This window comes from Procambarus clarkii, chromosome 13, assembly GCF_040958095.1.
Source record: "Procambarus clarkii isolate CNS0578487 chromosome 13, FALCON_Pclarkii_2.0, whole genome shotgun sequence".
Classification (NCBI taxonomy): Eukaryota; Metazoa; Arthropoda; class Malacostraca; order Decapoda; family Cambaridae; genus Procambarus; species Procambarus clarkii.
The window spans coordinates 22,929,037-22,946,180 of NC_091162.1; the positions used below are offsets into that span (position 1 = coordinate 22,929,037).

General features: G+C 43.6%; 1 long non-coding RNA gene across 1 annotated transcript; it reads left to right on the top strand.

Annotated features, from left to right (window-relative positions):
• Positions 1-4,813: 4,813 nt before the first annotated feature.
• On the top strand, positions 4,814-16,822 carry LOC123757357 (uncharacterized). The gene is made up of 2 exons (XR_006772736.2): positions 4,814-5,196; positions 15,775-16,822. It is a non-coding gene; the product is annotated as an uncharacterized lncRNA (long non-coding RNA).
• Positions 16,823-17,144: the final 322 nt, after the last annotated feature.

Sequence of the window (17,144 nt, forward strand, 5' to 3'; positions counted from 1 at the left end):
ACATACTGCTATGTACCACACACACACACCAATTCACAGGATAATTGGCGCTGCCCAATAAACTCGCCCCTCTGGGCAACCTGCTTGATGGGGTTCTGGAAGTTCTCTGTTTCCAGACAACACACAGCCCCATGTTTAAATCCCTAAACATGCTACACATAAACTCACTCCACATATTCTCTTGTGACATTTACATGTACAAAACCGTGTTCCTAAATGCAAATCCCGATCTGAAACTCTTAATGGACAAATGTAATAGAACCCATAATTACCACACCAGAAATAAATATATCTTTGATATCCCCAGAGTCAAACTAAATCTGTGTAAACACTCTATGCAAATAAAGGGACCTAGTCTATGGAACTTACTCCCTAACGAATTGAAAAGCAAACCCCACACCCCTACACGCACACCCACACACGCACCCCCCCCCCCTCCCACACCCACAAACACGCACCCCCCACCCCCCAACACACACACACACACGCACCCCCCCCCCCACACACACACAAGCACCCCCACACCATAATCAATGAAATGCAGATGAGAAACCCATGGTTTAATCAGATTTGTAAGCTAGCTAAGCAACAAAGTAAAAAAACATGGAGAAACTATAGAAATAACAGGACACTTGAGAGCAGAGAAGGTTACTAGAGAGCCAGGAATTAATACGTCAGGGTGAGAAGAGAGGCAGAAGGGCAATATGAAAACGACATAGCAAGCAAGGCTAAGACCCAACCCAAATTGCTGCACAGCCACATCAGGAGAAAGACGACAGTAAAGGAACAGGCAATGAAACTGAGGATAGGGGCAGACAGATTCACTACAAACGACAAAAGTGTGCGAGGAACTCAATAAAAAATTCCAGGAAGTCTTCACATTAGAGTAAGAAGAAGTTCCAGAGATAAGAGAAGGAATAATTAACCTAGGCACCACTAGAGGGATATGAGATTACCAGTGGGGATGTAAGGAAGCTTTTGCTAGAGTTGGATGTGACAAAGGCTATAGGCCCAGATGGAATATCACCATGGATACTAAAGGAAGGAGCAGAAACACTGTGCCTGCCACTCTCTACGGTGTATAACAAATTACTGGTAACAGGTGAACTGCCTAAAAGTTTGGAAGGCGGCAAACATAGTCCCGATATACAAGAAGGGGGATAGACTGGAGGCACTGATCTACAGGCCAGTGTCCCTAACTTGCATACCATGCAAGCTAATGGAGAAAATTGGGCGAAAAAAGCTAGTCTAAAATAAATAGAAGAGCCAAAATATAATACTACGAAAATAAATTTACCCAAATTAAGGGCAAGATTAAGAAAACATGGAGCACTATCTCCCAAATATTAGGATCAAAAATGATTTTGAATAAAAAACCAATTCTCCTATCTAATGACAATGGTGTGCTTTCAGCCTCAAACACTGCTATTGAATTCAATAGTTTTTTTTCATCCATTGGGACATCCCTTGTTCATGATATTCCATCCTCACTCAATAATACTAAAGACTACCTTACAGGTAACTATCCAGAGTCTCTGTACCTAGCTCCTGCTAATTCCTCTGATGTTAATGACGTAATCCTTTCCCTTAAACTAAGTCAAGCGCCCTGGATGAGATACCATCCCTAATTTACAAAAGAGCCTCCAAATTTCTTGCTCCTGCCATTGCATTGCTCTTCAACTAATCACTTGAACTCCAAACCTTTCCGGATATTCTAAAAAAAAAAAACGAGAGTAACCCCCTGTCCACAAATGCGGCGATCTCACTGATGTCAACAACTTCAGAACTATCTCAATTCTGCCAACCTTGTCAAAAATATTTGAAAAGCTAATCTACAAGCAGCTTTACTCATATCTAGCCAAACTCAATATATTTAGCTCTTGCCAATATGGTTTCAGACCCAATAAAAGCACTAACGATGCACTTATTAGTATGATTAACTTGATACATACAGCTCTTGATAAAAATGAGTTCCCTGTTGGGTTATTTGCAGACCTACGTAAGGCTTTTGATCAATATCCCTGCAATATCTTCAGTCTTATCTTACTGACAGGCTCCAGTATGTTTCTGTGAATAATTCCATTTCTCCTACACTACCCATAAACATTGGTGTCACACAGGGCAGCATACTTGACCCTCTCCTCTTTCTCATCTACATTAATGACCTTCCAAATGCCTCTCAACATCTCAAACCAATCTTATTTGCTGATGACACAACTTTTATTTTCTCCAGTCCTGACCCCTCTTGCTCTAAATTTATTTATTTATTTATTTATGCATATACAAGAATGTACATAAGGAATGTGAGGATACAAATATGGTAATTACAGTCTTGTAAAGCCACTAGCACGCGCAGCGTTTCGGGCAGCGCACTGTGTCACTGTGAATACGGAACTAAATAAAGTCCATCTTTGGCCAACTGCTAACAAACTCACCCTTAACATTGACAAAACTTTCTATATTTTGTTTGGTAATAAATCCTCAAATGAAATTAATCTAAGAATATACAATATACAAATCAGTAGTGCGAACAAGCCTGAATGGTTCCGTCTCCATCAGTAGTAAAGTTGATGGTATATTCCTTGGTGTCCTCATCGATAACAAGATGAATTTCCAGGGACACATTCTAAATATAGCAAAAAAAGTTTCTAAAACTGTTGGCATTCTTTCTAAGATCAGATATTATGTTCCACGCCCTGCCCTGGTGAAGCTCTATTACTCCCTCATCTATCCTTATCACAACTATGGTATTTGTGCTTGGGGTTCTACTACCCAAAATCATTTACGTTCTCTAATTACCCAACACAAAGCTTCTATTAGAACAATATCTAACTCTGGCCCCAGACAGTACTCGGTACCCTTACTCAAATCTCTGAATGTGTTAGATATTAAGTCACTGCACATCCTCTCATGTGTACTCTATATATTTAAAACTCTGAATTGTAATGTCAATCCTGACCTTAAAAACTTCCTAGAAGTTTGTAACAGAACTCATGAGCACCACACCAGAAACAAATTCCTATTTGATATTCCAAGAGTACGACCTAATCAAACTAGAAATGCTCTACAAATCAAGGGACCCAGAATGTGGAATGAACCTTCCCAATCATGTCAAAGACTGTACCTCTCTCAACCAATTTAAGATGAAAACTAAGTTCTACTTAATTAACTCCGTGTAACCTACCTTACCCCCTAAATGTCAACCCATGTCTTACTATTTTTAAACAATGCTGTTTGTTGACCAACTTGTATATTGGCTATTTTCTACCATGTTCCCCCTTTTTATCTTTTATTTTTTTCTTTCAACGCAATTTATACTTAATCAATTACTATTAAGCTCAATTACTATTAAGTTTTAGTCTAAGTGTTTTTTTCTCCACCTCACCTTGCCCGAAACGCTTTGCGTACTAGTGGCTTTAGGTATTATATGTACTACCTCTATCTTTAAATCCAACATTATGTTTTTAACTAATCCTCTATGTATGTACCTGAATAAACATTTGATTTGATTTGATTTGATTTGATTTGATTTGATTAGTGGAACATCTCGGGCGAAAGAACTTTGTGACACAACACCAACATGGTTTCAGGGATGGCAAGTCATGCCTCTCAGGATAAATTGAATTCTACGATCAGGCAACAAGAATCAGACAAGAAAGAGAGGGGATGGCAGACTGCATATTTTTGGATTGCCAGAAAGCCTTTGACACAGTGCCACACAAGAGACTGGTGCGAGCTGGAGATGCAAGCAGGAGTGAAAGGGAAGGTCCTCCATTGGATAAGGGAGTACCTAAGCAAAATAAGACAGCGAGTCACTGTGAAGGGTGAGGCCTCAGATTGGCGAGATGTCACCAGTGGGGTTCCGCAGGGTTCAGTCCTTGGACCCATACTGTTTCTTATAGATGTAAATGATATTCCAAATGGTATAGAATCATTCCTCTCATTGTTTGTGATGATGCAAAAATTATGAGGAGGATTAAGACGGAGGAAGACAGTATGAGACTACAAGATGACCTTGACAGACTGAATGAATGGTCCAACAAATGGCTATTAAAGTTCAACCCGAGTAAATGTAAGGTAATGAAACTAGGCAGTGGAAACAGAAGGTCAGACACAGGATGCTGAATGGAAAATGAAGTACTTCATGAAACGGACAGAAAGATCTAGGAGTTGATATCACACCAAACCTGTCTCCTGAAGCCCACATAAAAATAATTACATCTGCGGCATATGCAAGGCTGGCAAACATCAGAACAGCCTTCAGGAACCTGTGTAAGGAATCATTCGGAACCTTATATACACCACATATGTAAGACCAATCCTGGAGTATGCGGCTCCAGCATGGACCCCGTACCTTGTCAAGCACAAGACGAAAGCTGGAAAAAGTTCAGAGATATGCCACTAGGCATGAGTTACCAGAACTAAGAGGCATGAGTTACTTTATTCATTTATTTTATTTATGGCCACTGCTTTACATGGGACAGCGGAGGAATTTCTGATGGGGAAACGAGACACTTGTGCAGCATGTTCCGCAGGCGCTGTGCAGGCAGTACAGGGCGGCATATACAAGGAAATGGAAGAGGGGGTCCTGCCCTCACTCTTGCTCCTGCCACGGCCCGCTTCACACGAAATGCCCGGCCTCCTCCCTTAACAGGCTGTAGTGCTCTTAACTCCGCTCCTGCCTTGTGTCACTTGTTCCTCCTGTCTTTACTCCCTGGCTTGATTGAGGGGGGGGGGGGGTGCAGCGCCGGTCCCCAAGTGTTCCGCTGTCCACAGCTACTTACTTTGTCAAGAGCTCCCTTGTAGTAAATGGCCACTGCCTTTAGGACGAAAGGCGGTGGAGTTTCTGATGGGGAAGGAAGAGACAATTGCGCGCCGCGTTTCGCAAGGCGCGGTGCAGACAGTCTGGGTGGCATAAATAGCGCGGGAAGTGAGGTCTCGCTCTCACTCCATTTCCCGACATGGTCCGCGATTCACGAAGCGGCTCCACGCTCAGCGCCGCGCCTCATCGACACGTGGGCCAGTACTCTATACTGCATCTCCAGTCTCCTTTACTGTGTACACGAGATTTCTCAAGCAAATGGACCCCTTCCCCGCTACTATGGTCCCAGATCTGACGTTCTCTGATCCTTTGGGGCCTTCGACATCCCAGGCCGTTACGGCAGGGGCCCCCTGCCCTACTCAGCAAACCTTAAGGTAAGAGAGTTTCCTGTTCAAGTTAGTCAGGACTATCCCAAGTGCTGGCGTGTGATTGCGCCGTCCCTCGCGGTCCGTTTGTGCCGCCTTAGCTAGTTCCCTTGGGCCTTCCGCCTTTGCCTGCCTGGGGTTGCAGGTGCGCCTCCAGGTCGGGACTGGTGTGCTGGTTATCTGCGGCGACTCCACGTGGCCAGGTTTCGGTGGTCCTGTCCCCCTGGGTCCCCGGCCCTAATGCATGCTCGGTGGAGCATTCGTCCCAGGTGTGCCCTCCCAGGCGTTTGTCTGGAGCCCGGTTTGCTGTGCCCCTAGGGGCCATGTTTCGCCCGCGCCTGGACGTGCGGGCACAGCCAGGCTCCCTACTATGGTCTGGCATCGCCCTCTGTGGCGACGCCACGTGGCTGGTTTCTGTGGACCTGAGCCCTGGGGACCAAGCCCGGTAGGTGGCGCCCACGTGGCTTGGAGCTCAGTGGAGCTGTTATAAAATTGATGGTGCTGCTATGGGGGATCTAATACTAAATGGAAGTAGGGGCAGTAGTTAGCATTAAGAGTTATCAAATATGGGAGATCTCAAAGGCCCGGCCCCCACTATATAGAAATATATAGAAATAAACTTGTAGTGGCTTATTACAGCAATAGTCAGCCTAGAGGTTGATCATGGATCTCCTACACAGGAAAAATGGATACTCCTTTACTAACTTACTTATTTATTAACCCCTTAACAACCCCCCATATACATTCACACCAATAACAACAATAATAATTACTTTACCACACTATCTTACGTTAAAAGCCTTGGTCCACTTAAGCAGGATACAAGGTTTACACTCAGAACAAGCTAGGGTAAAGTACTACTAGTGAAGAGCTAGAGGCTTGAGTCAGCTTAGGGTAGGGAGACCACGTGGTTCCACTGGGACCCCTTTTAGAATAACTGGTAATACAAACACTAGGAACACCTAATTCATACTAAGTATAATACTCTACACATTAGAACACGCCTCTGCCTGACAATGAGAACGTTACACAGTATACTTAGCTGGGTATCAGCCCACAGAAATAAAGAAACGAGAGGAGGGAGAGAAGGTTCCTTTCACCACAGCCAGCCAGCAGAGAAGAGAGAGCCTCTCGCATCTCCTTCCCAGCTCACTCGCTGCCAGTAGACTGCTCAACTAATCGTACAGCAATCCTATCCCAAGTTTACTCAGATTTACTTTACACTTCATTAGAAAGTATTAGTAAACATAGTTGTTGCCTATTTTATTATTTAATAATCAACCCCCAGCTCAGTCTTTAAATGCTCTGTGAGAAACAAGAATAGTCTTACGTCTGGCAGGGAAGATACAAACAACTGCATCTCGTGATGCGTTTCCACTACTATAAGGTAGTCTATTTAGCTCAATATTGACCTCCGGTTTCCACTGAGGAACCCAGGGTCGTAACACTCCTCCCCCCTTCAGAGAAAAAAAATAATGTGACTACTAGAATAGTAGTCATATTTTTTTTGTAAGAGTATACAGAGAATAAAAAGGAAAATTTATGACATAAAAGAAAAAACAATCAAAAACAACAATTTCTCTGCAAGAAAAGTACAAAGGAATTCTCTGAAAGAAAAAAAAAACACATACACACACACAAAAAAAACAGGGAAGTAAATAAATTGGACACGGAATATTTAATGTCACAGGGGAACCTAAAAAAATATAACTAAAGCATGACAGTTGGTAAATGGCTTCCTGTGGCCCAGATGAATGTTATTCAGGCAACCGGGACAGAGCATCGGTTATCACGTTGAGCTGGCCCGGTAGGTGGATAATAGACAGATTGAAGTCCTGTAGGTACAATGCCCACCTGAGGATGCGTTTATTCTTACCCTTCATCTGAGTCAGGAAGACTAGTGGGTTATGGTCCGTGTACACTTCCACTATATTACCTGTGAGGTAAACTTCGAACTTTTTACATGTTAACACTAGCGCCAACGCCTCTTTTTCTACCACTGAATAATTGTGTTGCGCTTTGTCAAATTTCACAGAGTAATAATATACTGGGTGTTCCACCTGATCATCCCCAGTTTGCAACAACACTGCACCAGCACCCGAGTCAGACGCGTCAACATGAATTTTAAACGGTTGGTCGAACCTTGGACTAGCAAGCACTGGGGCGGAAGCTAAGATCAATTTCAAATTTTTAAATGCCTCTGCACAGTCTGGTCACCACTTAAATTTAACGGCCTTCCGCAACAAGTCTGTGAGAGGAGTGGCAACACTGGAAAAGTTCTGACAAAAGCGTTGATAGTACGCACACATACCGATAAATCGTTGAATGTCCTTTTTAGACTGAAGCGCGGGATACTCCAGAATGGCACTGATTTTATCTTGCCGAGGTAACACTTTTCCTTGGCCCACTTCATAACCGAGGTACGTCACTGTGCCTTGGCCAAAATGACATTTTTTGCATTTAAGGTAAGATTTGCCTTTTTCAAGATTGCGAACAACTGGCGTAACCTAGCTATGTGGTCAGCCCAATTACTATCAAAGAGCACAATATCATCTAAATACGCTCGACAATTTGGCACATTAGCGAGCAAAGAGTTCATTAGCCTCTGGAACGTGGCAGGGGCATTACGCAAGCCGAACGGTGACACTTGATACTCAAAAATACCCTCAGGTGTCACAAACGCAGTTAGTTGTTTAGCACATTCCGTGAGCGGGATTTGATAATACCCCCTCGAGAGATCAAATTTCGAGACGTACTTGGCGTTTCCCAGCTCGTCGATGCAGTCCTCGAGGAGGGGCAGCGGGTAGGCATCCACAATGGTCACCTTGTTGAGCTGCCGATAGTCAGTGCATAATTGCCAGGAGCCGTCTAGTTTGGGGACCAAAAGGCAAGGCGAGCACCAAGAGCCCTGGCTCGGCGGATGAGGCCATGCTGGAGCAAGAAGTCGACCTCCTTCCGTACGATGGCCTTCTTTTCTGGACTCATCCGATAGGGTTGAAGGCGAATGGGGTTGTAGTCCGTCAACTTGACATCATGGCAAATGGCATCAGTCTGGGTCGGGACCTCCCCGAACAGACTGGAGAATTCATCAAGCAACGACTGCACCTCTTCATGTTGGGCCATCTGCAAATGGGACAGTCCCTCCTTCACAGCATTCACATAACTAGAATTATTGAGAATGAGATTAGTTGGGTCCCCAGAACAATCATCCCCTCCCTCACTGGAAATGGAAACATTGGTTAGTGCAATGGGCCTGGGGCCCTGGAACTTTTTCAGCCGATTTACGTGTACGAGCATTACCTGGTTACGCTTGTCAGAGTGCCTCACTTTGTACGTGAGGTCTCCAGTCTTTTCTGTTACAATGTAGGGGCCTTCGTACTTGTGGGACATAGTGTTCCCTAGTCGAAGCTTTAATACCAGGACAGGGTAGCCAGGCTGAAATACCCGCCACTTAGCCGTAGCATCGTTTCGTTCTTTCATCTTTTCTTGGGCCTTCCCAAGATACTTTAGTGCCGCCGCCTTGCAGTCCTTGAATCTCTGGTGGTGTTGCGCAAAGAAAGCCGAACCTTTGGTTAACGTTACGTTCCCTAACAGATTCTCCTGTAACATTTGCAAGGGTCCACGAACTTTATGGCCAAAGACTAACTCAAAAGGAGAACAACCCAGTGAACTTTGTAATCCCTCTCTAGCCGCAAACAAAACATATGATAAATTCTCACCCCAGAAGGTGTGGGAACTCTCGCACGATGTCTTCAACATCTGCTTCAGAGTTAGATGGAAACGTTCAATTACCCCTGACTCTGTGGATGGTATGGACTGGAAACCTTATGAGTTATTCCATGGTCCTTACAAAATTGTTCAAAAATATCAGACTTAAAGTTAGTACCATTGTCAGTTTGCACGACCCAAGGCAGTCCAAAAGTGGAAAAAATTGCAACATACGAGCAACAACCGTCTTTGCTCGGATGTTCCTTACAGCAAAAGCCTCTGGGTAACGAGTCGTGATACACATCATCGTGATTAGGTAAATATTACCAGACTTAGTTCTGGGTAATGGACCAACACAGTCCATTACCACATGAGAAAATGGTTCCTCCGGCACGACAATAGGCCTTAGAGGAGCTTTAGGTGGAGTCTGGTTTGGTTTCCCAACAAGTTGGCACACAATACATGCATTACAAAATTTTGCCACATCGCTTTTCAGCTTGGGCCAGAAAAAATACTTTAAGATTTTGTGATACGTAATATTAATACCTTGATGTCCCCCCATAGGATCATCATGAGCAGCTGCCAAAACTCTTTCTCTATAGCAGGTCGGCAACATAACCTGGTGGACTACCTCCCACTCATTTGACAAGGGAGCACTCTGTGGTCTCCATGCATTTTCTCATCAAAATCAGATCATTGTAGTAGTACCCAGTTGCTGCGTCTACAATTTCCTCCATAGAGACGGCTGCCTCATGACAATCTGCAAGACTGGGGTCAGCTTTCTGTAACTCACTCAAGAAGGCGTCCAGACGTTGGTCAGATGCCATTGGCCGAGGCTCAACAGTGTTCTCCTCCACCTCCCCACTACTCTCGGTAGGTGGCGGTGGCAGGCTCTCCACAATGTCCTCGGCCACGTCATCGAGTCGGGCCATGAATGTGTCCGCAAGGTCCACTTGGTTTTCACCACTCAGAAAGTTCCTCGTGTCCTCGGGATTTACCACCTTGGCAAGCACAGGGCTGCCCTTACATTTAAGTCCCATAAACCTGGTCACCACGCACGCAGGGTACACAACATTATCCTCTGCGGCGGGTGGATCCAAGCAAACCTTAGGGGTAGGCAACATAATAGGCAGTCTGGAGTCCCCTACCTTATCCCCTGCTAAATCATTACCAACTATTACATCAACATTAGGGAAAGGTAGGTATGAAGTGACTCGGACTGTACAAGCACCCTTGTGGAAATCTGATTCCAGGGTAACCTTTTGGAGGGGTACTGCTCGAGTATCACTAGTGACACCCTCGACCAGCACCACCTCTCCAGTGTCGAGAGTGTTGGCACCTAGCAAAGCACTCTCTAAAATTAAAGTTTGGATGGCACCGGTGTCTCGGAAGATCACCAAGTCCTTCCAGGAAGAACGGAGCCGGTCGGCCGAGCGGACAGTACGCGGGACTTGTGATCCTGTGGTCCTGGGTTCGATCCCAGGCGCCGGCGAGAAACATTGGGCAGAGTTTCTTTCACCCTATGCCCCTGTTACCTAGCAGTAAATAGGTACCTGGGTGTTAGTCAGCTGTCACGGGCTGCTTCATGGGGGTGGAGGCCTGGTCGAAGACCGGGCCGCGGGGACACTAAAGCCCCGAAATCATCTCAAGATAATCTCAAGATAAGAACCCTCAGACAAAAGTAGTCCCCCTTTCGATAAGAATGGGGTAAGCAAGTCCAACCACTGTGGGTTGGAGGTCTTACTCTCTAACCCTTCCGAAGACCTCAAGCCCTGTGTCACAACTAGAGCATTGGGTCTTTTTTCCGGGTACAGTTGCCAACAACGGCTAATAATGTGGTTTGGACGTTTACAGTGACCACAGATACGTCGGGAAGAAGAGACATTACTAACAGAATTACCCTTCGGTTCACTCTTAGGTGTCGTGGGGTTAGACAATTTAACAGGGTTAGTTATGTCTGAAACAGAAGGTGCAGTAGTTAAAGGGTTAGAATGAGCTGGTCTGGACTGGCTGTGGGTATAAGTTTTGCTACTCTGTGGGGTATAATTATTTTTATTTTGCCTCTTGCCCGCCAACTGGTAGTTTTCTGCCATCTTGGCCAAATCCCCTATTTTAGAATCTACCTCTATCTACTTCTAATGTAATGTGCTACATTGTCTGGCATATTATCTATAAATTGTTCTACTAAGACTAAATTCCTGAGTGCCTCGTATGTTTCGGCTTTAGCCGAGCGAATCCATTTATCAAACAATCTAATTTGATCATTAGCAAATTCAGTGAGCGGTTGGTTGTGAGTAGGCCTAAGGTTGCGATAAGCTTGGCGGTGAGCTCCAGGAGTAATTTCATATGCCCGCAAAATACGTTTCCTGACTTTATCATATTCAAAACACTCTTCGTTAGGCATATTTATAAAAATATCTTGTGCTTTACCCCTAAGCCGCCCCTGCAAGATTTTCACCCACTCTTCCCTTGGCCAGTTCATGGACATGGCTAGTCTCTGAAAATGGTTGAAAAATCTTTTAGGGTCTGACTCTGAAAATTCAGGTAAGTTATGTATTTTATCAGAATGTTTGGAGTTTGAGTCCCCAGTAGGTGGTGGTACTATTCTTGCCGCCTCATTTTTGAGCCTTTGCTCTTCCACTTTAGCATTTTGTTCTCCTACTCTGGCCTCTTGCTCTGCCAGTCTTAACTTGGCAAGTGTTAATTCTAATTCTATATTTCTACTAGCTACACTTTTCCCTGAACTGGGCTCGCATAAAATTGTATCACTTGGCACTAGTTCTTGGTCTATACAATGCCGTAAAATTTCATTCACCAATGTCCACTTTTTATCGGTGTCGTTTAACTCGAGACCAAATTCCTTGCCTAACAATACTAAATTTGCTTTGGTGAGCTTCTTAATCTCTACCACTGAAGGATTCTTTGCCAGTTCCTGCATTTTAGATGTCATCATTAATAACTTTAGCTCCTAGCAAAGGAAAAAATTAAAAAATAAAAATTGGAAAAAACAAAAATTTGCACGGCCCCTAACACAAGGCCACACTAAACTCAATCGTGAAGGGATCCAGCTGGGTGTCCAGTCAGTGCAATCCTTTTGCTAGATGAGCTGGACCCTAGGCTAACACACAACCGTTCTGCGGAAACAAGAATTTTTAGTTTTGGCACTCAAGAATCTAATTTTTTTACAATTAAAAAGTTCCTCCCGGTCAGGCCAACCACTTGTTAGAGGCTTGAGAGCTTAGGGTAGGGAGACCACGTCCATAGAGGATTAGTTAAAAACATAATGTTGGATTTAAAGATAGAGGTAGTACATATAATACCTAAAGCCACTAGTACGCAAAGCGTTTCGGGCAAGGTGAGGTGGAGAAAAAAACACTTAGACTAAAACTTAATAGTAATTGAGCTTAATAGTAATTGATTAAGTATAAATTGCGTTGAAAGAAAAAAATAAAAGATAAAAAGGGGGAACATGGTAGAAAATAGCCAATATACAAGTTGGTCAACAAACAGCATTGTTTAAAAATAGTAAGACATGGGTTGACATTTAGGGGGTAAGGTAGGTTACACGGAGTTAATTAAGTAGAACTTAGTTTTCATCTTAAATTGGTTGAGAGAGGTACAGTCTTTGACATGATTGGGAAGGTTCATTCCACATTCTGGGTCCCTTGATTTGTAGAGCATTTCTAGTTTGATTAGGTCGTACTCTTGGAATATCAAATAGGAATTTGTTTCTGGTGTGGTGCTCATGAGTTCTGTTACAAACTTCTAGGAAGTTTTTAAGGTCAGGATTGACATTACAATTCAGAGTTTTAAATATATAGAGTACACATGAGAGGATGTGCAGTGACTTAATATCTAACACATTCAGAGATTTGAGTAAGGGTACCGAGTACTGTCTGGGGCCAGAGTTAGATATTGTTCTAATAGAAGCTTTGTGTTGGGTAATTAGAGAACGTAAATGATTTTGGGTAGTAGAACCCCAAGCACAAATACCATAGTTGTGATAAGGATAGATGAGGGAGTAATAGAGCTTCACCAGGGCAGGGCGTGGAACATAATATCTGATCTTAGAAAGAATGCCAACAGTTTTAGAAACTTTTTTTGCTATATTTAGAATGTGTCCCTGGAAATTCATCTTGTTATCAATGAGGACACCAAGGAATATACCATCAACTTTACTACTGATGGAGACGGAACCATTCAGGCTTGTTCGCACTACTGATTTGTATATTGTTTATTCTTAGATTAATTTCATTTGAGGATTTATTACCAAACAAAATATAGAAAGTTTTGTCAATGTTAAGGGTGAGTTTGTTAGCAGTTGGCCAAAGATGGACTTTATTTAGTTCCGTATTCACAGTGACACAGTGCGCTGCCCGAAACGCTGCGCGTGCTAGTGGCTTTACAAGACTGTAATTACCATATTTGTATCCTCACATTCCTTATGTACATTCTTGTATATGCATAAATAAATAAATAAATAAATTTAGAGCAAGAGGGGTCAGGACTAGAGAAAATGAAAGTTGTGTCATCAGCAAATAAGATTGGTTTGAGATGTTGAGAGGCATTTGGAAGGTCATTAATGTAGATGAGAAAGAGGAGAGGGTCAAGTATGCTGCCCTGTGTAACACCAATGTTTATGGGTAGTGTAGGAGAAATGGAATTATTCACAGAAACATACTGGAGCCTGTCAGTAAGATAAGACTGAAGATATTGCAGGGAGTGACCTCTGACTCTATAATGTTGTAATTTAAGAAAAAGGTTTTGGTGGTGTTGACAGTGTCAAAAGCCTTACGTAGGTCTACAAATAACCCAACAGGGAACTCATTTTTATCAAGAGCTGTATGTATCAAGTTAATCATACTAATAAGTGCATCGTTAGTGCTTTTATTGGGTCTGAAACCATATTGGCAAGAGCTAAATATATTGAGTTTGGCTAGATATGAGTAAAGCTGCTTGTAGATTAGCTTTTCAAATATTTTTGACAAGGTTGGCAGAATTGAGATAGTTCTGAAGTTGTTGACATCAGTGAGATCGCCGCATTTGTGGACAGGGGGTTACTCTCGTTTTTTTTAGAATATCCGGAAAGGTTTGGAGTTCAAGTGATTAGTTGAAGAGCAATGCAATGGCAGGAGCTAGAAATTTGGAGGCTCTTTTGTAAATTAGGGATGGTATCTCATCCAGGGCGCTTGACTTAGTTTTAAGGGAAAGGATTACGTCATTAACATCAGAGGAATTAGCAGGAGCTAGGTACAGAGACTCTGGATAGTTACCTGTAAGGTAGTCTTTAGTATTATTGAGTGAGGATGGAATATCATGAACAAGGGATGTCCCAATGGATGAAAAAAAAAATATTGAATTCAATAGCAGTGTTTGAGGCTGAAAGCACACCATTGTCATTAGATAGGAGAATTGGTTTTTTATTCAAAATCATTTTTGATCCTAATATTTGGGAGATAGTGCTCCATGTTTTCTTAATCTTGCCCTTAATTTGGGTAAATTTATTTTCGTAGTATTATATTTTGGCTCTTCCATTTATTTTAGACTAGCTTTTTTCGCCCAATTTTCTCCATTAGCTTGCATGGTATGCAAGTTAGGGACACTGGCCTGTAGATCAGTGCCTCCAGTCTATCCCCCTTCTTGTATATCGGGACTATGTTTGCCGCCTTCCAAACTTTTGGCAGTTCACCTGTTACCAGTAATTTGTTATACACCGTAGAGAGTGGCAGGCACAGTGTTTCTGCTCCTTCCTTTAGTATCCATGGTGATATTCCATCTGGGCCTATAGCCTTTGTCACATCCAACTCTAGCAAAAGCTTCATCTATCCAAATTATACCATGCATATATTACTGTTTAACGTAACCATCCTATACCTTGTATAGTCCTGCTTTAATCTACCCAAATTATCCATGATTATCACTGTTTACTCCTTTATTTGTTCAGCTTAAATACAAGTATATTATAATACGGTCTTAACCTATTTACTTGTTCAGTTTCAGTTTGTCTTGTATTTCCTCCGCAATTTATTCTCTGTTTTCTAGCACTGCTTAAGCCTCATGCCTCTCTTGCTGTTTTGGCCTCGCTATGTTATTTATATTATTTCTTTAAGTTTTCTAAAATTAATTTGTTACATAGTCCAGCTTCAGTTATGCCAGGTATTTACTTAATAACACTGTTGCAGTGTTAAAGCAGTGTCCATTTCTAGTGGGATACTCAAATAATTTTGCTTTTCACTTTTGAGATTAATATTGTTTGAATTCTTCCAAACTATACCACGAATAATACTGTCTTAATATAAACAAACTATACCATGAATAATACGGTCTTATTATAACCAAACTATACCATGAATAATACTGTTCAATCTATCCATGAATATTACTCTCTTAATCTATTTAACTGCTCAGCTTTTTTTTTTTGAGATATTTTTTTTTTTTTTGAGATATATACAAGAGTTGTTACATTCTTGTACAGCCACTAGTACGCGTAGCGTTTCGGGCAGGTCCCTGGAATACGATCCCCTGCCGCGAAGAATCGTTTTTTCATCCAAGTACACATTTTACTGTTGCGTTAAACAGAGGCTACAGTTAAGGAATTGCGCCCAGTAAATCCTCCCCGGCCAGGATACGAACCCATGACATAGCGCTCGCGGAACGCCAGGCGAGTGCCTTACCACTACACCACGGAGACTTTTATTACATTGGCTTTTATTACGATAGCATTGGCTATGTCCGGTATTCTCACTCACTATGGTCACTTAACTTTACCTTTGCTTTTGTCTACTTGTGTATGTGACGGTTGCCGGTGCGGCAGCTGGGTCTCCCTGCCTGCTTTTTTCCCGTTAGTCCTACCGATGCTTACTTTTTCATTTACCGCAGTGGCGAGAAGCCGGATCACGCAGCAACTGCAACACGGAAGAGGGCTCAGGCGGCGTCGTGCGAGGACAACAGCGCAGTGGTGTGAGGACGCAGCCGGCCTGGGCCAGGACGAAACCCGCCCGTTTCGCCTCCCCCTCCTCGGGGGGCTCTGATGTGGACGGCGACCACACTTCCCAGAGGCCCCCTGCCGGCAAAGCGGCGGGTGGCACAGCGTCGCAGCCTCCACCCCTTTCGGCCGACGATTGGACGACGCTGCAGGCGCCCATCGCGCAGGCTCGGGGGCCCTCTCATGTCACAAGCCTTCTGGGCATGGGGACCACGAGGCCGACCCTGCCGCGGCTGCCACAGCCGCCCTGCCCCCCACCTTCACCGACCGTCGCCCACGGGACAGGGCCAGGGGGCATAAGTCGAGGCGACGTGCGAGCTCCTCCAGTCTGTCCTCCTTCCTTCCCAGTTCGGTAGCGTAGTTGCTCTGCCACCCTGAGGTTTCCCTCGCGGCCAGCGGGCACTCGCCCTTCGGGGAAGGGGGGGGGGGGGTGTCCGGCCTGCGAGATGGGGGTGCAGCGCCCCTCCCCAACTGTTCCGCTGTCCGCAGCTACTACTTTGACTTTACAGCCATTCTACTAGTAAGCCCTAACTTAAGTCAGGAAATTCTTTCTCCTTATTCCTTGGCGGCTCGGCCTCTGGCCTGGGGTTATTTTCTTCTCCAAATTCATATCAGGCTTTCCCAGTCTCGATGTAATTTTCTGCCGCCTGATTATTTTCCAGCTAGGGTTTCCATTATGTTATGGTGTCCTGACTGTTATACTTAGAGTTAGATTTGTTACATTCGCCTCACTGCTAATTCTAGACAATAGGACATTAGGTTTCTGCAGAGTTTGTTACTAGGCTACAAGATTACTTTTATTTTACTACGGGTGTACAATTTAAGTTGTTTCGTGTACTTTGAGTTAGTCACGGCTGTTATACATTTGTTAAGACCTACTTAGAAGCCTGTTTTACTTCTGCAGAATTATTTATCCTGTACTAATAAATTTACACCCCCATGTGTTGGCGTCTTTCTTCCCCTGATCAGAAATTCAACTTCATTTTGGCGCACACTTTACATGCATTCTAGGTACTAGTAAGCTCTACCGTTAGTCCGGGAATTCTTATTTCTCCTTACTCCTTGGCGGCACGGCCTCATGGCCTGGGTTAATTTTTCCTCCAAATTAACATAGGCATTTCCCAGTCTTTATGTAAAATCCGCACGCACTGGTTAATTTCCATATTAACTCAACTAGGGTTTAGCATTATGTCTTATCTGGTCTAGTCTTGGCCAGGCTTCCTTATTAAATGTCACGTTGTTTATTCTCATTATATTTACTGGA